Source organism: Chlorocebus sabaeus, chromosome 22 (genome assembly GCF_047675955.1).
Source record: "Chlorocebus sabaeus isolate Y175 chromosome 22, mChlSab1.0.hap1, whole genome shotgun sequence".
In the NCBI taxonomy this organism is placed as follows: Eukaryota; Metazoa; Chordata; class Mammalia; order Primates; family Cercopithecidae; genus Chlorocebus; species Chlorocebus sabaeus.
Window position 1 is genome coordinate 85,580,280 of NC_132925.1, and position 23,418 is coordinate 85,603,697.

Sequence of the window (23,418 nt, forward strand, 5' to 3'; positions counted from 1 at the left end):
TCGGCTGAGCCTTTGGACTCCGTGGAATGCTGGTCCGGACCACCTAAAGAGGCCTTCCATCTCTCCCATTTGCATCAATCGTGAATTCATTTGCATAAACAAACTTCAGAGAGTCAACAAGCCTGCCCTAATGGTGTGGCCTGGTCCCATGCTCCTAGGCCAGTCACAGTAACAGTGGCAGGAATGCTGAGAAGTCCGCTGACCTTGGCAAACACTCTGGGAATCTCATCTGGACTATAAATAGAATTAATCCAGGTCTCCTAAGGTGGCTCCTCAGTACCCACAGCATCATGGGAAGTGAATTCCAAATCTGGGCTCCCCATTTAAAATTGTGAATAACCCCCACCCCAAAATCACCCTAACTTATTCAACATCACTGTGGGGCTGTTCACTTATTTTAAAAGATAAGCACTCCAATCAGGTAGAAAATTCCAATGATATTTTTGCAGGAATTACCAAACACAACCTACTCACCATTATGCAAATATGAAATCATGTTAGCCCAAGCGAATGGAAGTTACAAACTCATTCATTCCATAAGCATTTCTGGAGAACCTAGTGTCCCAGATTCTGTGCAGAGGCTCCCACTGACCTCACTTCCACCAGTCACTTTACTGTTCCTCTTCTCAAGATCTCTTCCTTCAGTCACAAGGAGTCAAATAGAACAGCCCCGTGCTAGCTCTACTGAAGGGCTCACTAACAAGTCAAATATAGGAAAGGAAAGAAAGAAAGAAAAATGTAGACAAAAATAGAGCAGAAAGGAGTGAAGGAAAGTGCTTAGGGCAAAAATGAGAAGACAGTGGACTGAAGAAGCAGAACCTATGGGAAAAAAATGACAAGGAAGGGACTGTCATTTATGGAGAAAAAAGGAAAAGCTAAGAAGAATCTGTAAACACTGCACTCACCCTTGAATCAGACAAAATAAGAATCTACAGGGAGCCCTTTAAGGTCTTCTGCTCTAATGCTCCCTTAAGTCTGCCTTGTCCCAAGACTTAAAGCCTCCTACAACAGTCACCACCAAATGGACTTCCATTCCACTTCCGCCGGAGCCTCTCCAGTGACAGGGACCTCACTTTTCCACCAGGCAGCTCTGTCCATCTTAACTACATTGGGTATCCATTCCTCTGTACCCCAAGTAATGAAGGTGATAAACAAGATGACCTCTAGACCCCAACCCCTCCTCTCATACTCTCTGATTCTAAAAGTTGGCTTTGCACTAAATCAAAGACCCAAAAATCCAAATGTGGTTCTCCTTGACCTCACCAAGACTCCACGGGAGCTGGTGAAGTTGAACACATTATCTCCGAAGCCTGAGCTTAGTCATTACAAATTCCCAGGTTCTGCAGTGTATGGCAATGACAAATGGTAGAGGGGTGTAAGGAACCCGCTGTAAGATGCTATGTCTTGGAGAGAGAAGCAGAAGGCTGGGGAGGCATTAATCAGAGTCGGAGGGTATCAAGTCCAATCAGTGCCTTTGCAGGGCTAGCAAAATCATACATGTTTCCATTGAACACAGTTTGACTGACAACAATTTACTGTGGGTCAACTGTATACCTGGTTGGGGAATATCTAAACACCCTAGGAGAGCTTATGACCTAGTGGGGAACACAGCTGTCTCAATAACTCGACAGAATAACTCAGTAACTCAGTAAGAATGCAAGATTGAGGGAATTAAGTGCAAGCAGAGGAATCAGCAGGACACTCTGTACATAGAAATTCTTATTCCACAAAGGGAGTAAGATGCTTCCCCTAAGACCTGAAGACAAGTGGAATCCTTTTCCCTAAAACAATCTCAAGGCACTTTTTTATGTAATTCAAGAAAACCGTAATCCAGGTAATATTATAACTCATAAAATCTTCCCCAAAATATTAACTTTCATCAGGATATCTTTGATAGGAAAAATGACCTGAAATCTGTCATCAGTCCAATGTAAAGATGTCATAATCTTTCAGACCATGAAGTCTGCAATCTTCATCTCTCCACATCAAAGAGATACGCAGAATATTGTTATGGAAGTCTCATAAAAACTCATTTAAAATGTTCCAAAAGGTTCAAAAAATTATCTGATAAGTGCAACAAACTCTTCAAAATGCATCTCCTATAAATTAAGCACCACATAGGCAATAGCATCACTAACACCTTTTTACCTAAGATGATTGTGATTAAAGTTACTGGGGAAGAAAAGAAAATCTTCCCCCACATTATCTTCCCCACATTACCAAATTTATTTCATTAAATGATATTCCAAGGATAAAATAAAAATAAAAAGGGGGAAATAAACCCTTATATCTTGAAGTTAACGACACTGTCTGTATTCTTCTACCACATATTCAATTAAGAAGGGGCTCTGGACAGGAGGGTAATTTTCTTCTTTATTCAAAGGATTTCAAGGTGAGCAGCTAATAACTTGCAGTAAGTTGCTTGCTTAAGATTAATGGTATTCAGCAAGGAGCATTATAATTTAGAGCTGTCAGCCTCGGGAGAATAAATGGGAAAGGAACATGATGGACTTAGGTTGCCAGTGGTCTTCAGGACCACAGAGCATCCACTGGAAAAGAAAAGTCCCCAAGAGTTACATCTCCAACCTTGGATTTCCTCTTTGAAATACTGAAACAGTATGAAAGGAAACACAGCCAGCTCAACATGGGTATTCACAGCGAAGCCCAACCATCTCAACAAAGCCCCCACCCACCTCGTGGGTTCCTGGCACACAGGGCAACAAGTATTTCAGGCACACAGCTGTAGTCTCCCCATGTCTGGCCTCCTCTCTTATTGGCATGCCTAAGGCACCTCCCTTTGAGACTCCTTTCTCTGGATGGCACACTTCAGGTTACACCACTGGAGGTCAAATGTGTATTTATGGTGACCATATGGTCACCTCTACACCATCCCATGGTATCATATATTAATGATAAGATGTGGAGGGGACAAAGAGGGATCCGGAGCACAAGATCAGCTTTGTTTCTTCATTTGTTGTTGCTGTTGTTGTTTTTAGAGACAAAGTCTCACTCTGTTTCCCAAGCTGGAGTGCAGTAGCATGCGCATGGCTCACTGCAGCCTCAAACTCCTAGGCTCAAGCAATCCTCCCACCTCAGCCTCCAGAGTAGCTAGGACCCCAGGTGTGCACCACCACACCTGGCTAATCTTTTTTTCTTTTTTTTGTTTTAGAGATGGGGTCTCACTATGTTGCCTGGCTGGTCTTAAGCTCCTGGCCTCAAGCAATCCTCCCAACTGGGTTTTCCAAAGGGGGATTACAGGCATGAGCCTGTGCCCAGCCTGTTTCTTCATTTGTTAGAAACCCCTTCCTTCCTCAATATGTGGAGGTCAAGAAGCTTCTAATTCAGAGGAAGTGAAGCTGTCCCAACATCACAGGAGCAGAGGGCCCTGTTGAACTGATCCCTGTCTACCTGCTCCACTGCGTCCTCACTCTTCCACCCACACAGGACATCACAGCAGGAGTGAAGTTCAGGGTAAGCTAGTTCAGTGGTCCTCAGTCAGAGACAGTTCCACCACCAACCCATAGGGACATGGAGAAATACTTGGTGGAGGGTGACATTTGGGTTGTAACAATGGGTGGGGAATAACTGGCATTTAGTGTGCACAGTCCCACACAAAGAACTGTCCCCCTACACACCATTCAAGTCCCCATTAAAAAAAGAACAATCACGTTCATTCATCTTGTTTGACAGAAAAAAAAAAAAATGAGATTCAGAGAAGTCAAGCATCCTGCCCACGTTTACTTAGCTACTTAAGAGGCAGAGCTGGGGCTAAAACCCAAGTTTTCTGGCTCCTTCTCTCTTTTCCACAAGGAAAGGCGAAAGCAGCAGTAACAGAGGTGGCAGAAACTGCTTACTGATCCCCTAGCATGGCCCAGGCCCTGGGTTAAGAGCTTTGCAGACTTTCTTCTGTTGAGTTTGCACAAGGAGCCTGAGAGGAATCTAAATCACAAAAGGGAAACTAACATGATCAAGGCCACACAGCCTGGAAGTGTCAGGCCTGGCGCTCTCACTGACGAGTGTCCTGCTCAGGGGGGCAGTACTGTATATGCCACACAGAGGAAGAGCAGGCAGGAGCGGGCAGAGGGTAGTGGGTGAGGACAGACGCACCAAGCCATCCTTCCCCCATCCCCGCTGGTCACAAAGCGCCCCCTCCAAAGGCCTTTAAAGGATGCAGCAAGGCCTGGAAAAACAGTGACTCTACCCTCCCACCCTGAACTTGATAATGGCCTAAAAAGGGATCAGAGGAAAAGGTTCCTCCCAAGGCTTAAGAGCTGTCTGGACAAAAAGACCAGAGATAAGTAAGATCAGAGGAAACACAGGGGTTGAGAAAATAAAATGGCAAAGGTAATTCCAAGGGAGTCCCCTGAGGAGGAGAATGTGGAGCTCAGGGCAGCTGTGACCGCTCACTCAGTGTGTGAACAGCTCCCTTGCCACCGCAGGGAACTGTTGGTCCCACCCTGCAGCAGCAGAGGGAGGATTCTCAAGGTGAGACTCACAGATTTCATGCCAGTGGAATCAAGATCCAGGGAGAGACTGAGAACTCCTGGAGGATTTGGGGAGAGGGGGTAGGTGCAGCCAGGCCCCACAGGAAAGTCAGGGGACAGCTGGGCCTACCCTCTGATTTCCCTCACACACAGAAACAGTGACAGAAAGCCGTTCTCCCCCTGAGAGTCTTTGCAGGTACAGGTCACTCAGCCAGGAGTGGCCTCCCTGTCTCCCCAGCATCTCCTCTTCACCTGGCTACCTGCTACTTGATGTTCAATCTCCACCAAGGGGCTGGCCATCTCCTTCCCTGACCTTCCTGACTGTGTTAGGTACCCGCAGTGGGCTGCTTGGCCCCTGGGCTGATCCCTCTCCCTCTCCCTTTCCAGGAACCAACCACACTGTACTGAAATGAGCCGTTCCCTAGGTCTTGTGCCTGACAAGACCATGTGGTCTGTGTGAGAAGGGGTGCACCTCCTGCAGCACCTGACATCATGCCTGGGGTGCTGGAGGTAGATGCATTGACGCCTCCGCATGCCGTCACTCTGGGGACCAAGGCACCATGGCCCTCTCCCTCCTCACTGTCCTTTCAGCTGCAGTGTGACATTTGTTTTCTGCATGGGTTATTCTGCAAATGCAAACTAGGTTATGTCATTACCCACTCAAAAGCCTCCACTGGCTCACAGGTAGAGGCTGTTGCTTGCACCTAACTGATTTCTACCCCTCCCTGTGAGAGAATTAATCACCCCCACTCCGCTGCTATCAGGCAGCGGACTTATTTTCACCAATGAAATGCGAGCAGGAAGTGAAACGCGCACTTCAAAACAGCAACTTTAGAAGCCATTATGGATTCCACCATCACCCTATCCTTCTGCTACAAGGACAGCAGTCTCCCAGAGAATGGCATGGCCTTCAGCCAGAGTCCTGGGACGAAAGGGACGTGGAAAAGAGCCATGGCCAACTCATGAAGGTCATGCAACCATGTAGGTCTTGGTTAAAAGGTGGACTGTAGGTAGCCATTCCTTAAGGTTTCCCTTGAGATTTTCCTTCACAGTACTTATCACAATTAGCTGTTGTCGGACACTGAGATTTGGTCATTACTGCAGTATAACTCAGCAAAAGCTGGCTCTTATAAGCACTTAGTGTCAAATCCAAAGTCATCACCACAACCTGCACAGCCCTACATCATCTGACCCCTTGATGCTTCTCCAACCTCATTTTCAATCACTCCTCCTCACTGGCTCTGCTCCAGCCACACTGGTCTTCTGACCATTTCTCAAATATGCCAAGAATATTTCTGTTTCTGGACCTTGCACTTGCTTTTCCCTTTGCCTAGAATGTATCCAATCAGTGAGGCTTCTCTAACTGCGCTATCTGAGGCAGCACCTCCTACCATTCTCTATCCCCTTACCCTATTTATTGTTCTTCATACCACTTACTACCTGAAATTACATTATATATTAATTTCATTACTCCTCATCCATTTCTGTACCAGCAGGCAAGCTCCATGGTCAGGGATTCCATCTGTCTTATGTATCTCTGAATCCTTAGGACAGAATCTGGCACGTTACAGGTGCTCAATAGATACCTGTTGAGTGATCTGGGGCAGGACTGTCTTCCCTACTAGGTTATTAGTTTCATAAGGGCAGAATATGGGATGTTTTGAGATTCCATTTTTTTCCTAAATGGGCGCAATATTTCCCATTCTACATATTAGTTTTAAACTCATACCACTTCCCTACCTTGAATTTAGGTGGAATTCTACAGACTCAACCAGGACGGCAGAAGTGATGCCAAGTGATTTTTGATGCGAGCTCTTCTTCCTTGTTCTCTAGGGATGCTTACTCTTGGATCCCACCTGTCACATTATGAGGAAGCCCAAACCATCCTAGTCAGAGACTATATGGAAAGGCCCCATGTAGGGTTCCAGCCAACAGCCCAGCTAAGGTTCCAGTACACGCATGTGAGCAAAGCTGTCTCTAGATGATTCCAATCCCCAGCCATCAAGTCATCCTCAGCCTTCATCATCCCAGCTGAAGTTCCAGCAGACACAGACCACCCCTCCTGTGTCCAAATTCCTGACCCCAGAATCCATGAGCACAACAAAATGGTTGTTTTTCACAATGAAGTTTGGGGGCATGTTGTTACTCAGCAAGAGTGACTGAAACATATCTATCCCCAACACACAACCCAAACCTGGCACAGAGCAGGCACTCAAATATCCTTGAGTGAAAGACAGGCTCCGGCCCAGTGTCCTTGCCTTCAGACTGAGGCTAAATTCCATCTCTTGCCTTGTCTCAAACAAGTCATGGGGAAGAGCACTGCCCATGACCCAAGCCCCTCCAGGATTCATGGGGCTGCATACATCTCAGAAATGGCAAAGACCAGGAATGTGAAACCAGATTATGAGCTGCTAAACCTTGGCACATATGGCTGGGAAGGCGTAAATGCACACAGTGGTCATTCCCCAAGGAGCAATCATTGCTGTTTTGCGTCAGAAAATGAGGAGACTCAGAACCCGTAACACTAGGCTGGCTTCTGTTCAGCTTTTGCTGTATTTCCTAAAGGACTCTCTTGTCAAGGTATACAACGGAAAGAGGATGGCAACCTAAGAGTGATGCTTTTCATATCATGATATTGAACAGGTTGTGAAGCTGCTACCTAAAAAAGCAACAGTCATTTCAAATACAATGAACATGCTGGGAAGGGCACACAAGTTTGTACTGCTTTTTAAGGTTCTTGGCCTAGAACTTTGTCATCAGCAACTCTTTTGTTGTCACTTAAGCCTGAGCTTTGCCAGCACACTATGTCATTCAGTTACTAATTCATATGCAGAAGCAAAGGTGGGTTAACTGTGACACTAAAAACACTCACAGTTCAGGGATCCTCCCTGGTAGGCACCCCTCCGAGGGGACCTAACATGTGTTCACAGGCATATGTTTTTGTAAAATTAATAAAAGTAAGATATTTTAATCTCAACTGGCTAAGATTCCTGTCTCCTTTACCCCAACTTGCCCGTCATGCTTCTCTTTTGAGCAGGTGGCACTGGTATGGCTATGGCAGTGGAAGGATCTGGCAGAGGAGAAGCTCAGTGGAGATGGGTTGGGTTTGGGTGCAGAGGGCTATCTATACAATTTATTTCCCTGTATGGTCATTGCTGGTTAGTAATATTGGCAGAGGTGGGATTCACACAGCTCTTATGTGTGTGAAGGGAATAATCTCAACATGGCATGACACTGTCTTTCATGAACATACTGCTCCCTTACTAAACACTTGCCAGCACACAGCCCTTTCCCACCTGCACACGGGCTCCCCTTTCGATGGCATCCCCGCAGCTGCAAACCTGGCACCTGGCTGCCTCCCTACACTGGACTCGCCTGCTGGACTTCACCTTTGTTCACGTTCTTCTTTTGGCAAAATGGTCTCATCCAATCCCATTTCTTCAGGAAATTTAATTTCTTACTCCTTTGACACAAAATACTGATCTCAATGAAAAATAACATAAAACTCATAAAATACCCAGAAAATGAGGACACATTACAAATTGGTTAATGAGTGTCTTCCATTCAAAGAACATTTAAGATTAGTTACTGCACAGAAAACTTGAAACAATGTAAAGTCTCACAGCTTACTTCTGAAAGAAATTGGAGAGAGGTTTTCCCAGATTTGACAAGCCTAAAAACATATATGACAATGCCAGTAACAAGTAGTGAAGCTAAAAGAAACTTTTCTAAACCACCAATAATAAAAATCAAACTTCCATCACCCATTCTACAGCTGGGGTTCTGACTGATGTCAGGGTCTCAGCAATTCCTTTTTTTTTTTTTTTGAGACAGAGTTACCCTCTGTTGCCCAGGCTGAAGTACAACAGCACAATCTTGGCTCACTGCAACCTCTGCTTCCTGGGTTCAAGCAATTCTTCTGCCTCAGCCCCCCGAGTAGCTGGAATTACAGGCGCCCGCCACCACGTCTGGCTAATTTTTTATATTTTTAGTAGAGACGGGGTTTTGCCATGTTGCCCATGTTGACCATGGCTGGTCTCGAACTCCTGACCTCAGGTGATCCACCCACCTCGGCCTCCCAAAGTGCTGGGATTACAGGCATGAGCCACTGCACCCCGCCCCAGCAATTCTGATTTAATGGGCCTAGGGAGCATCTGAACATTAGGATTCTTAAAAGTTCCCAAAATATTCTCCTGTGCAAACCATATGGAAAACCACTGCCAGAAGAGAATGAATCATCTTCCTATTCTCTCCATAGAAAACGATATTACAAAATCATCATCATATGAAGAGTAGATCAACAAGCATTCAGCCAAAAACTAGAAGAAACAAACAAGATTATAGAGCTTGCCAGGCAGTTAATTAAAACAATTTATAAAATAATAATAATTGTATGCTATTTTCTGGATGTTTGTAGTATGTTTGCTATATAAATGACACTTTTATCTTTTAGATTAAATAATGTGTTGTGATTTCTTTCTTATTCATAATTTTGTCTTATTTTGTAATAAAGTTTATCTCCCCCAAATTGCAAAAGCTTGAATCCTCTCCAGGGAAAAGAGCAATCTTTTGTGTGTTAGTTTTCAAAAGAGGAAAATTTCATTGGTCAAATTAGATTTTTAAAAAATTTTGTGGCTAACAAATCCAACCAAATCCAAGAGGATTAGATACAAAATCAACATTTACCAGTGTTAAGCCCAAGGGACCTTGGTGGTTCTGTCATCATTGCTTCTGTATCTTGCACCCAACACAAGCCTGGCACACGGGAGGCACTGGAGAAAGGTTCATTGAATTTGTTTTTCTTTATTTACCCCCTCCTATACCACAGGATATATTTCAGCTATGCAGAATATAATTTTTATGATATTAAAGTTTAGAATTTTTTTCCTTAAACTGCATCATTTATTATACAGTTATTAAAATGGACCCTTATGATGTGTAATAACACCATGTAAAATATAATGTTCATGAGAAAGCACCTAAAATTGTACATACCAAATGATTGCAACCAAATTAAAGCACAATGTATTGAGCAAGGAAAAGTCAAGAAGGAAAAAAAAATGACCACATGTCAGTATCAGTGATATTTGGGTATAAAACTATGGATTTTTTTTTCTTCAACTTATTTCTACATCCCCACTTTCTAAATTATCTTGAATGATCATGTTCTGTTTTTATGATGACTGAATCAATCAAAATTCCAACAGAAAATAAATGATACAGGCAAACAAGAATAATTTAAAGAGGGTTGGATTCAAAAGGATGACTGAAACTGGAGGGGAGGCAAAGCTTCTAGTATTTGAAACAACACAATTGCTGGGCAGTGTGAACAGACACGTGACTCTTAGAGGCTTCTTCCAGGATATGAAACAGATCACCCCCACTCATATTCCACTGGCCAAAGTAAGCCATACGACAATACTTAATTTCAGCAGGGCAGGGAGGTCAATTTCATGTGCACAGAGGTAGGACAAATGAAATATTTGTAAACTTATGATCATCACAGAAGAAGGACCCAGAGAGCCTATTTCTTTTGCATGTATGCAGACGGGCATACGAAGTTTCAAGCAAAACAGGATCAAAAGTGCTTGCTAAGTGAACAACTGAAAATCATTTTCCCAAGAGGAAGTGCTCTTTCTCCACTACCTCAAACAACACAGAAACAAGCACTGTGGGTGAAGTCCATGTGGGAACATGACCATGGAAAAAAACAGTTATTAGCCATGAAAAACTGAGGGTGTCCATCTAGTCCTGAGAGGCCAGTTCAGTATCTACGGTATTCTTTGTTATTCAAGAGATTCGATTTTATGTAAAACAGAAAAGTCGGTTTATCCTAGAGAGAAGACACATGGCATAATTCTGCCTGGGGTGGGCTGGACACAGGAAGCTCACCTCATACTGTTCTGACCAGGGTGAGCTGGACACAGGAAGCTCACCTCATACTGTTCTGACCAGGGTGGGCTGGACACAGGAAGCTCACCTCATACCGTTCTTAAAGCTCAAGATGAGCTCCTTTTTCCCCCACAAGTGGCAAACCCTGGTTATATTGTTCAAAGAGAGAATCGATACTGAAAACATTTTCAAGTCAGTCTGGAACAAAATTTCCACAGAAGGTATCTGAAATAAAATAGCTCACAAAGGAGCTAAATTAGCAGGTATGGGGATCCGGCTGCACCCAGGGTGACCTCATAGCTGCCGCTCGAAAATACACCCCCTAGAGAAGACAAATAAAATGCCACAGCAATACAGGGCCAGGGGCTCCTAATGCCTCCCAGCCCCTGCTAAAGAAACACAAAGCTCTTAGTAGCCAGACTGCAGGAACTAACGCCAAAGATTACAGGCAACACAGGAGACAGGGCAATCTTCAGTGCTTCCAGCACCAGGAAGCTGCAGTGCCTCCCACCTTAGGTGGCAATTTCCTTCTGAAACAGTGCAGCTCCTTTTAAAATTATATCTTGTTTCTTGCTTCTCCTACCTCCCCGAAAGAACTTCTGCATGTAATCATCACAAGGAAGCTGCTCACTAAAAGAGTCTTTGCACAGATAATTTATCCCTGTTTCTTCTTTTGTTTTGGTTTGTTTCGTTTTTTTTTAGACGGAGTTTTCACTCTTGTTGCCCAGGCTGGAGTGCAATGGCGCCATCTTGGCTCACCCAACCTCCACCTCCCGGGTTCAAACGATCCTCCTGCCTCAGCCTCCCAAGTAGCAAGGATTACAGGCATGCACCACCATGCTCTGCTAATTTTGTATTTTTTTAGTAGAGATGGAGATTCTCCATGGTCTCAAACTCCCGACCTCAAGGATCTGCCCACCTAGTCCTCCCAAAGTGCTGTGATTACAGGCATAAGCCACTGTGCCCGGCCCGTTTCTTCTTTATGTTCCCACCAAAGTCACATTTTTGTTTGACTTGTTACCCCTCACTTAAAGAGGAAGTCACCCAAGCACAGGGGCTGGAGACCTCTGCTGACTTCCAAAACATGCAAGACTTCAGTGAGTATTATGGGATATATTGTGTCCCCCTGTACACATTCCAAAATTCATACACTGAAGCCCTAACCCCCAGTGGTAATGGAGGTGGGGCCTTTGAGAAGGTTATTAAGTTTAAATGGAGTCATAAAGTTGGGGCCCTAAGCTGTCTACTGGTACTAGTGTCTTATAAGAACAAGAAGAGACACCAGAGAGTTCTCTTTCTACCTGCAAACATAGGAAAGACCATGTGAAGACACAAAAAGGTGGTGGCTGTCTGCAGGCCAGAAAGAGAGCCCTCACCAGAAACCAATCCTGAGGGCACCTTGACCTTGGACTTCCAGCCTCCAGAACTATGAGAGAATAAATTTCTAGTTGCTTATTAAGCCACCCAGTCTATGGCATTTTGTTATAGCAGTTCTGGCAGACTAATACAGTTAATGTACTATCTATTACTGTACAGCAAGTCACTCCAAAAACTAGTAGCTTAAAAAAATAATGATCATTTCTCATCTCACATGGTTTCTGTGGGTAAGAATTGGGGAAGGGCTCAGCTGAGCAGTTCTAGCGCTGGGTATCTCATGTGGTTGCCTCAGCTAGGAGCACCATCAACTAAAGGCTAAATGAGGTTGGAGGATCTACTTCCAAAGTGGCTCCCTCATGTGGCTAGCAGTTAGTGCTGACAGTTGGCTAGGGCCTCAGCTTCTAACCACATGAGCCTCTCATGACATGGTGGCTGGCTCCACGAAGGCAAAGACAAAGACTGAGAAGTCACACATCATCACTTCTGCCAGGAAGGACCAGCCCTGATTCAGAGTGGGAGAGGACAATACAAGAACATGAAGACCAGGAGAGAATGAGGGCCATCGTGGAGTCTGGCTCCCAGGGAGTCAAAAAAACTGACCTATAGGCACTACAGGTGTAGCAGATGCAATTGGTGCTCCACTCCACATCCGCTCACCTTCCAGCTGGGCAGAAAGTTCTGAGGAACATCCTCCCAGGAGCAGCTCTCATCCAGTGACTGGTGGCACTAGTGTATGAAGGCCCCAGCTCCCTTCTCTGTAGGTGGGATAATTCCATGGTGTATATGCTGCAGGGGCTCCCAGAGTTCCCTAGAAAATGACAATTCCAGTTGTCCACAACAATAACTGGCTTGATAGCATATGCTTTATTGATGTCCTTCTTGTCCCTGTCTCACTTCCCCACTTCCCTGCTGGTGTTTCGTGGGTTCGCCTTGTAAATAAACTATTTGCACCCAGATCACCAATTCAGGATCTACTGCTGGTGACTGAACCCCTGGGCAATTTAAAGGCTGAAGGGTTTCCTATACCCATGAAGCTTTCTTCTAGCTGGGGAGATCTAACATTTGCACATAAACCAGGCTATAGCCTCAAAAAATAAAATTAGCATGTTCCTAAAGAGAATAATGTGTTTGGTAAAACCTCAGTTGGCAAGGCCAAGATCACATGAAAACAATAAAAGTGACATTCTATGCATCTTTAAACCATGGTAAATCAAAGTTCTGGGAGGTATCCCTTTCCAAAACAAACAAAATTTGTTCAGGTTGAAGTTTTGTTCCAGGAAGTTGCCCTGCTCCTAAATGACCTTCCTCAATGGCCCCATGGTCACAGGTTTGGTGCTGGCACCTGCTAAAGCACAGATTCCTGCAGCTTGAACATGAGAGCTGATGGCAAATAGTTCTCAGGCCCAACACTAAATAACATACATCCACACCATGAGAGAGTTTTCCTCTTTATAACTTGTTTTCAATGCTTTTGCTTATGTTAAGAGAAAAATGAAAAAAAAAATCAAAATAAAACAAAATCTCAATGTAGTATTTAAGGTTACCTTTAACAAAATACTCACGTGTTCTTCTTTATTTCCCAGCATTGTCCCTTCGCATTAGACCTACGCCATATAGACATGAGCAGAAGTTAGGTGGTCCCTTCTGAGCCGAGGCAGGTAAAGATGGTGCATTCTCACCCTCTCCTCCCTTTCTGCAGCCACCAGACAAGCTGTATGATGTGGTGATGGAGCCAGAATGAATATAGCCTGCAGCCTTAAGTGGAGATTCAGGATGGACACGACCCTGGAGAGTACTCTGAGCCCAGCAGGCTTTGTGTGACCCATAGGTAAAGCTTTGTTGGGGTAAGTCACAGATTTCAATGTTGTACTTATTACCGCAGCATAGGCTAGCATACTGACCACTAAACCATGGACCACTAAACCCAGACCACTACAACCACCTCTCCAACATTCCATTTTACAGAGAGAGGACAGATCTCGAGCTAATGGCTATCAGCAGGCAAACAAAACCAGCTAGGATTTAATGTTCTCGTTTTGTTTTCACAGCAATTACTTCTACCATGGAAGGTGATAATGGTTATGTCATTTATTTATAGTACTGATTCAAGGTTTTCATTTAAATGATTTTATTGAAGTTTTTTTTTTAAGTAAGTCAATTTATAGAAAAATAATAAGTATCAGGTAAAACCATGAAGGTAAAACCGAATGACTGAAACGTAGGAAACATGACACTGACTTCACAGAAGCAGAAAGAGGCAATCGCAGCTGGCAGGTTTTTTTTTTTTGTTTGTTTGACGGAACAGAATTGTACATCTGCAACAAGATCACGGATTTTTTTAAAGGTGGCTGTACAACATCACACCATGTTATCTCACAATCTGGTTGGACAAAACCTCACTTGGCCAGACTCTACAAGGGCAGACTGGGTAAATCCGCCCAGAGGATAGATCAAAGCAGAGGTGCTCAGACACTGATGCCTGTCCTTGGGACAAGCTACCTGCAAAAGAAAAAATTAAACAGGCATATTGTGGCTATAATTGGGGAAACAATAATCATTCGAGGTGGGGAAAAGAGTAAGGGGCGTTTGCGGCACGGAAAAGACTGTTTTAACCTATGTGCTAGCAAAGCCCACAATTTAAAAACACAGGTTCCTAAGCCTGAGACCTCTGGATTCAAATGTAACTCCATCACTTGACCTTGGGCCCATTAATTAACCTCCATGAACCTTGGTTCTCATTTGTAAAATGGAAATAATAAGAGAACCTCCCTAATCAGGTTATTGTGAGTATTTAACGAGTTATTACATTTAAGTGCTGAGATTAGTACCTTGAACATAACAAATACTAGACAAGCATTGGCTATGTTTTTTCTCTGTTTTAAAAAGACTTGATACATAGTAGGACCTTAGTAAAAGGTGTTTGAGTTTGAAAGAAAGAAAATAAGTATCTGGATGTAAAAGAGCATTAAAATTAGCTAGAGAGAGTCATTTTGTCCACTTATTATTGGGAGTTAAAAATATGCATATAAATCCTAGCAATCATGCCAATACAAATGCCTATATTTTGCAGCTAAAAAGCTAGGACTAGGTCTAGAATTCAATTATTGATTATAGTCTACCACCTTATTCAGACTCTAATTCTTCAGGGAGTGAATGCTACCCAAAATGGAAGCTCTGAAGGAGTTTATATTGCATTTCACTTTATCAGAAGTGCACCAACAGAACTGCGGCAGGAAAGGTTAAGAATTGTTCTTCAGGGCTGGGCACGGTGGCTCGTGCCTGTAACCCCAACACTTTGGGAGGCCGAGGTGGGCAGATCACGAGGTCAGGAGATCGAGACCGTCCTGGCTAACATGGTGAAACCCCGTCTCTGCTAAAAATACAAAAAATTAGCCAGGTGTAGTGGCAGGCACCTGTAGTCCAAGCTACCCAGGAGGCTGTGGCAGAAGAATGGTGTGAACCCAGGAGGCGGAGCTTGCAGTGAACCAAGATCTCGCCACTGCACTCCAGCCTAGGCAACAGAACCTGTCTCAAAAAAAAAAAAAAAAAAAAAAGAATTGTTCTTCAGAAGCTTTTAGATTGCAAGTGGCAACCCAATAGTAGGCAAGAGAATTTCCATTTAAAAAATAATAAAATAAAAATACCAGTGCAATGCCCATACAACGAAAAACCATTGCTACACACATGCACGCACAGACACCAATTTTCTATGCAAATATACTTCTTGTGAGTCATGTTTAAAAGTTCATGAGATGGGCCACAGCTCCTTTAAGGTTTCTCTTCATCAGCCATACATTTGTTTTATTATTTCTTTTTTTTTTTTTTTTTTTTTTTGGAGACGGAGTCTTGCTCTGTCGCCCAGGCTGGGGTGCAGTGGCCGGATCTCAGCTCACTGCAAGCTCCGCCTCCCGGGTTTACAGCCATTCTCCTGCCTCAGCCTCCCGAGTAGCTGGGACTACAGGCGCCCGCCACCTCGCCCGGCTAGTTTTTTGTATTTTTTAGTAGAGATGGGGTTTCACCGGGTTAGCCAGGATGGTCTCGATCTCCTGACCTCGTGATCCACCCATCTCGGCCTCCCAAAGTGCTGGGATTACAGGCTTGAGCCACCGCGCCCGGCCTCTGTTTTATTATTTCTTTAGCATCTATCCATCCAGTCCTCCTCCCAAACTCAATTCCTTGAGGCCGTATTTGTCTTGTTCAACATTCATAAACAGTAACATGAGCACGGTACCTAACACATGGCAGATACTCAACAAATGTTGACTGAATAAATAAGGTTTGAGTTATTCCACAAGCCCACAAGCCCAGGGGTCACCCATTTCTCAGTTAGATATTTATTTTTGCTGCAAAATAAATATGAGTGCATTTCTCCTTTCCTAACTGTCTCCTTTCACTGTCTTCAAGTAAAGGATTCAGGCAGACTGCTGACATTGACTTTTTCCTCTAACAATTGCTGTGGTCAGAGCTTTCACATATGATCTTACCTTTCCCCAGGAGATCACTGTCGGGTTTTTTGCAGACGTGGACACTCAGGCCCAGAACAGTGACTTAACCCGCCCAAGGTCACAGAGTTACCAACTGTCTCTATAACCTGATACCCTGTGCCCTGCATGTTCTGCACCACGGGTCCTCAATATAGAAGAATCTGTCTGCATTCTTCTCCAAAAAGAGACTGGGGTCTCAGTGGGCCTGTGGCTCGTCATTTACACAATACAATGGGGAAGCGAGTGTGATAAAGCTCTCCCAAGCCCTGGATTCCTGCCCACATCACAGTGTCACCTGTATGCATCCAACTTAGAGAAAGTTCCTTCCCAGGGGACCTCTCTTGCTTTCCAGAAGTTCAGAAAGCAAGAGGGGCTGCCCTGGCAATCTTCTCACAAAGAATAAGCCCTGAGTCACACAGCCACAGAGTTTCTTCTCACACTTAAATACAAATTCTCCTGGTATTAAAAAGATCAATCATAAGTCATACTTCTTTTTTTTTTTTTTTTTTTTTTTTTTGAGGCGGAGTCTCGCTCTGCCGCCCAGGCTGGAGTGCAGTGGCCGGATCTCAGCTCACTGCAAGCTCCGCCTCCCGGGTTTACATCATTCTCCTGCCTCAGCCTCCCGAGTAGCTGGGACTACAGGCGCCCGCCACCTCACCCGGCTAGTTTTTTTGTATTTTTAGTAGAGACAGGGTTTCATCGTGTTAGCCAGGATGGTCTCGATCTCCTGACCTCGTGATCCGCCCGTCTCGGCCTCCCAAAGTGCTGGGATTACAGGCTTGAGCCACCGCGCCCGGCCTAAGTCATACTTTAAAATATCTATAAATGTCTCTAAAATATTTCCCCATGTGTTACTGTCCCATAAACACTATTAAAAATTAAGAAGGGAAGATAGGACAATTGCATTCTGTGGTTTCATTTTGCCTTTGCCTCTCCCCCTCTGGGGCCTCGATTGATTCACTTACCACTCAGTGCGTCCATCTCCCAGCCCACTGCTCCCTGGACCATGAGCTGGACAAATGAACGGCTTCTGAGAAAAATCCATTTATTCCTTTAGAAATATCTGAGGCACCTACTATTTGCTTGACTGTGCAAGACGGGCTCACATGCATTGAATCAAAGATTTTGAAGAGAAGATAAAGTCACTCATGGATTTTTTTTTTTAAGTGAGCATCATTTTAAAGCCCTATCAAATAAGAAGATCTGCCAATAGAAATGCAGCTTTTAAAGAAACAGGCACACACCCAACGATCGAAATCCACAGGTGTGGCATGTAGTATAAACTCAGCCACAGCAAAATGTCCCCGCTCCTGAGATGAGAATGTTCTGCGATATTAACCACTACATGTTAATGCCAGGCTACATGGGAGACAGAGCTGAAGCAGAGAGTCCCTGACCTCTAGGAAGGAGCTCAGTGTCCCAAGAGAGACCAAAGGGCACAGATAACCAAACACAAGTCAATCTTGGATCAACATTCTGGAGAGCCTGTGGGAATGGTGTAGACCAGGATCACAGTAGCATAAACATGTTTCTATTCCTAACCCCTTCAAGGAGCTTAGCAAAGGCTTCATAGAAGAGGTGGCATTTGAGCAGGACCTGCAAAGGTGCTTGAAATAGTAACAGCTCTGCAAGGATTTAGCAGGGAACAGTATGGGCAACAATGAGGAGGCAGGAAAGAGGATGGCTGAGAAAACAGGGTTTCTCCCTGGGAGCAGGAAGAGATAAAGGCAGAAGGATGGAGATAGAGTCCAGAAAAGGTGGTGAAGGTAGCTTTGTGTCTGACTACACAGGAAGGGCTTAAGGAGCAGGCAGCACAGCACGGATCACAGAAGAATAAGTATGCCAAGTGCTGGGGCAAGTATGTTCCTGCGTCCATGGACACATCATTCTCTCAGCACTGTTCCAACAAAACATCCCTCTTAATGGGGGTCACACTGCCCCCAGGTACCCTGGTGACCTTGCTCGCTGCCCCAGCACTGGTAAAGCAAGTAGATATACGGACTTAGGTGAGGAGGTAGAACAACTGCCCAGGAGAACAGCCAATAATTTTCCAAGGCACCTGAGAGCAGAAAAACACAGTTATTTGAAGTATCTCCATTTGGAAATTCATTCACCCATCCCTTTCTTCCTCCCTCCCCCAACCATCAATCCCTCTACCTACTCATCCATCTACTCATCTGCCTATCCATTCCATTCATTCACCCAACTATCCATCCACTCATCCTTCCATCCATCCATTCACCCATCCATCCATTAATCCATCTCTACATTCATCCATTCATCTATCTGTCCATCCACCCATCCATCTTCCCATCCATTAATCCATCCCTACATCCATTCATTCATCTATTTATCCACCCACCCATCCATTCACCCATCCATCCATTATCCACCCCTACATCCATTCATTCATCTATTCACTCACCCATCCATCCATTAATCCATCTCTACATCCATTCATTAATCTACTTATCCACCCATCCATCCATCTACCCATCCATCCATTCACCCATCCATCCATTCATTCATCTATCCACCCATTCATCCATCCATTTACCCATCCATCCATTACCCATCCCTACATCCATTCATTCCTCTATCTATCCACCCACCCATCCATTCACCCATCCATCCAACCCATTCACTCATCTCTCTGTCCCTTTCTCCATTCACCCCCACTCATCCATCCATCCATCATGTATTAAGCACCAATTCTACAGCTACACCAAGAGTTACCTCCTCTTAGAATACATCCCAATCTTCCTGGCTCAATTGTAATTATCATTTTGTTTATTCCTCTGCAATATTTTTGTTTTCATGTATGACTTATGCCTCTCCCAGGGTAATTTGACCATGGCTCTACCATTTAAAGGAATTAAATTATAGTAATTATAATAATAGAAATAATAATGACATTACCATTTATTGAGGATTTACCATATCCCAAGTTATTTGGTGAGCCCTCATAATGGCTCCCAGAGATACCAGTATGTCCCCAAGCTTAGACTGCATAGGTACACTGGTGAAGAAGCAAGACAGCAATGAGGTGTCCAGGCCTGTGGAGCCCCTGCCCTTCTCAGGAGAGGGAAGGGGGCTGAGGAGAGCCACTTGGGTTTCATTCATTTCCATACTCTTGCCCCTGGAATGAAAAGATTCCATTGTGCCTTTCATTTTCATATATTTCTCCTTCAAAATCCCCAAAGTATTTCCTGAAGTTTACTTAGACCTTTAACATCTAAAGTAGAAACTGAAAAGGAAAAACTAGAAAATGACAAATTCAGTTCCCAGCAGGCAAACTGCATCCTATAACTGGAGTTCTAGGGGCTTTTCATCTTTTTTATTTTGTTTTGTCTCCCTAGAGACCACCAGAAGTTTTGGGTTTTTTTTTTTTCTTCTATGGAGGGAAGCAAATCCCCAAAACTGAACCTTCCCAGAGAAGGTCAAATCTGTTACCAGCCCTTGTGTGCGCTTGCATATGTTTTCATATGAGACAGAAAGAGAGACAAAGAGATAGAGAGAAACAGAGCGGGAGGGGAGGGAGGAAGGGAGACAGAGAGTGAGAGAGTGAGAGAGAGAGAGAGAGAGAGAGAGACAGAGAGAGAGAGAGATCCTTCAGGAGAGCTCTCTCTGCTACTAAAATAGTACACAGTGCAGCACTCATTCAAGAGCCAGACACTGTCCATCTTCCCGCTAACCAAACTTCTTTAAATCCCAGAGAACCTGGAGGTACATAGCTGTGGGTACCCAAAACACATCACGTTGGGGACCAAGCTTGCTGTCCTCGCCCTACAAGCTACTCCTCATCATGTGTTCCTTGTTTGGCTGATGAGACCACCCAGCCACTGAAGGCCCTGCCCTGGGCTCCAGGCATCAGAGGGTCTTCCTGTCTCCTTCCTCCAGCCACATCCTCTCAAAGAGAGGAGGAATCTGTGGGCCAAGGGGACATGCCAACCCAGAACCCACACTCTTCCCCATCTATGCCTCACTCCGAGTACTTTCAGGGATCCTGAAAGTCCCTAACCAAATGTTTGCCTTGAGCTTGCTTCTAGCTCTTGTGCAGGCCCCTTTCCCAGGTGGTCCTCCTGAGGGCAGACAACACTGCCTATGTGTGCAACCCTAGGACCAAGGTAGCCAAGAGGTGGCTTGTGGTGGTAGCACAGATATATGCAGGCTGAGGGCTCCACACGTACACGTGCGTGTGTGTGTGTGTGTGCGCGCGCGTGTGTGTACATGGGACCCCTTGCTATAGTGATTAGGGCCAGGAGGATGGCCAAGAAAGGGGTTGGGCCACAGGTTGATGACATCTCGATTTTGGTCCCTCCCTGAGGCCACAAATGTCAGGGACAAGTATGAATTCTACCTCCAGAACATCTCCCCAGTGCCCATTCTGCCAGTTCTCACTGTCTGGTATAAAACCTTCACCACTGGACTGTCTGGCTCCCCTCAGGATCCCTCACTTCTCCCGGTGATCTGTACTGGTTGGTGCTTGAGCTGTCTTTTTTTTTTTTTTTTTTTTAATTTAAGATGGAGTCTTGCTCTGTCAGCCAGGGTGGAGTACAATGACGCGATCTTGTCTCACTGCAACCTCTGCCTCCCAGGTTCAAGTGATTTTCCTGCCTCAGTCTCCTGAGTAGCTGGGATTACAGGTGCCCATCACCACACCCAGCTAATTTTTGTATTTTTAGTAGAGACAGGGTTTCACCATGTTGGTCAGGCTGGTCTCAAACTCCTGACCTCAAGTGATCCACCTGCCTCGGCCTCCCGAAATGCTGGGAATACAGGTATAAGCCAGTGTGCCCGGCCTGAGTTGTCTCCTTAAGGCACAAAACTGGTCAGATCCTACCTTTATCTTCCACCCAATCCATGGTGAAAGCTTCTTATCTGACATGGAAACACAGCCACTTGTGGTCCACTGGTTCCTGCCCTGCTGGCCAACTCCATCTCCTTTTTCACCGCACCTGTATGAGGGCTCAGGCCACACTGATTCTGTGAGCCTGCAAACCCCCACCCCCTGCCACATGCTAGTGTTCAAGCTGCCTTCCAGTGGGGAACACGTTCTTCACTTGGCAAGCCCATTCCAGTGCCAAGTTCTGATTCCATAGTCACCTCCTTTTTGAGGTCTCCTGCACCCTGATGCCTCCCAAAATTTAACCAAGTGGCTCCTCTTCCTAGGTCTGCAGCCTGTATTGGGAGGCGCTTCTGAGCATTCTGAAGTCTGATTCTGTGCCTACCTGTCCCTCCACATTGTGAGCCCTTCAAGGGAGGGACCGCAGCTGGGTCTCTGCATCCCAGCACTGTGTGTAGCATATGGAAGGGTAGCAAGAATGAAGGAGACATCTGGAGCTAAGAGCCCGTGGGCATCTCAAGGAGCATGTTTGGGCCATCACGGAAGCCAGTGACATAAAAACCTTTCCATCAGCTGGGCGCAGTGGCTCACGCCTGTAATCCCAGCACTTTGGGAGGCCGAGGCGGGTGGATCACGAGGTCAGGAGTTCAAAATCAGCCTGGCCAGCATGCTGAAACCCTGCTCTACTAAAAATACAAAAATTAGCTGGGTGTGGTGGCGCACGCCTGTAGTCCCAGCTACTCAGGGGGCTGAGACAGGAGAATCACTTGAACCCAGGAGGCAGAGGTTGCGGTGAGCCGAGATGGCACCACTGCACTCCAGCTGGGCAATAGAGTAAGACTCTGTCTCAAAAAGAAAAAAAAAAAAAACCTTCCCATCATAAATATTTCTGAAGCCTTTGGAAAAGCCCACCTTGGCTGTCAAACAGAGAGTCCAGCAGGACAATAAAAGCAAATAGTACTACAGTGCTTACCATGTTCCAGGTTTTATCTACACTAACACTGTAATCCTCACCAAAATCTCACAAGCATCCCCAGTTTACAGAGGAGGAAACAGAGGCACAGAGAGATTACATAACTTGCGCAATGTCACACAGAGTATGGAAGAGTCAGACTCTGACCCAGGTCGTTTGGAGCCAAAGTCTGCCATCATTTCTACCATGGGATACCACTGACAACAGCAAAGAAGGAATGAAGGAAGCAAAGGAGGGAAGAAGAAAGCAGTCTGTTTTGGTCCCTCCTTTACCAGAGATTAGTGGGATATTCTCCAAGCAAGGGCTCCTCTGATTCCTTTCGTCTGCTAATTCCCTATATGCCAAATACTGGTTTTTAAAGTCAGAAAAGCCACCACTTCCTCTGTGCCAAGCTGATGGCCTTAGACACTCAAGGTCTTTACTTCGCACATCAGCCTCACAACTTGGATGTGACTGGTCTCCTCATTTTACAGATAGGGACACTAAGGCCCAGAAGAGCAAATCCACACGCCCAAGTGACAGCCAGCAGGCAGTGCAGAGGGAATTCCCAGCTGTCCCCTCACCCCCAGCTCTCATTCTGACATTTACTTTTCATCTTTTTTGGTAGGCGTGCACTGTTCCTCTGAAAAAGGTATGGTTTCTGATGCAGAAAAGGCTAACTGGAAACCAAGGGATACTATCAGCCTCATTCACTGGAAGGGGAAATTTTCCCTCTTCGCTGAACCATTCATGCAGGTAAGAAAAGGCCTTCAGCCGCAGCCTTGGCTGGGACATCTGTCCACAGCTCCAGGAGGGCCGGGCATGCAGCCTGGCAGTGGCCACAGCTGTGACAGAGCCCTGTGCAGCCTCCGTGTCTGCCTCTTGCTGCCACCCTGTGACAAAGTGTGGCAATAGCAGGCGGGAAACAGGGCCCAGGAGCCAGTGGGAATAGAGGGGCCCTAACACTGACACCCCGCAGACTGCCTCAGGGTCTACCCCTAAGACATTCTGTGCACATGCGGCTCAGAAAGACCACACTCCCTTGTAGTTTCCATGGGCCCAGCTGGATGTGTGGGGAACTTTGTGGAGCTCACTCATCAAAGAGACACAGTAGGCCACCCTGCCCTTCCCCACATTTCTATGTCAGCCCATGGAATGGAAACATGCACCAACCTCTACGGAAGAAGAGGGAGAGACTGGACATAAACACTGCTCCCCTGCCAGTGACCTTGTATGGGCACGGCTGGGCAGACCCAGCTGATCAGCTGCAGCTAAGCATCCTGCTCTCCTGGCAGCGGCAAAGAGAACAGCATTGTTCCCAGAAGGCCTGCCTTTGTCCCCACTACCCCTGGATGTACCAAGCCAGTCTCAGCATCAGGCCCT

The 23,418-nt window shown here is 45.4% G+C and overlaps 1 protein-coding gene across 4 annotated transcripts in view; it reads right to left on the reverse strand.

Annotated features, from left to right (window-relative positions):
• The window catches only part of CACNA2D3 (calcium voltage-gated channel auxiliary subunit alpha2delta 3), a 948,786-nt gene that overhangs the window by 901,692 nt on the left and 23,676 nt on the right, over nt 1-23,418 (reverse strand). The window contains exon 1 of one of the 4 annotated variants that reach the window (XM_073010037.1): nt 12,411-15,046. The exons of 2 other annotated variants lie outside the window; for them this stretch is intronic. The gene's annotated coding sequence lies outside the window, so the exon portion shown is untranslated. Of the gene's footprint in view, nt 1-12,353; nt 15,047-23,418 lie in introns of those variants that run through there. One more of the 4 variants, XM_073010038.1, reaches the window with a different exon arrangement.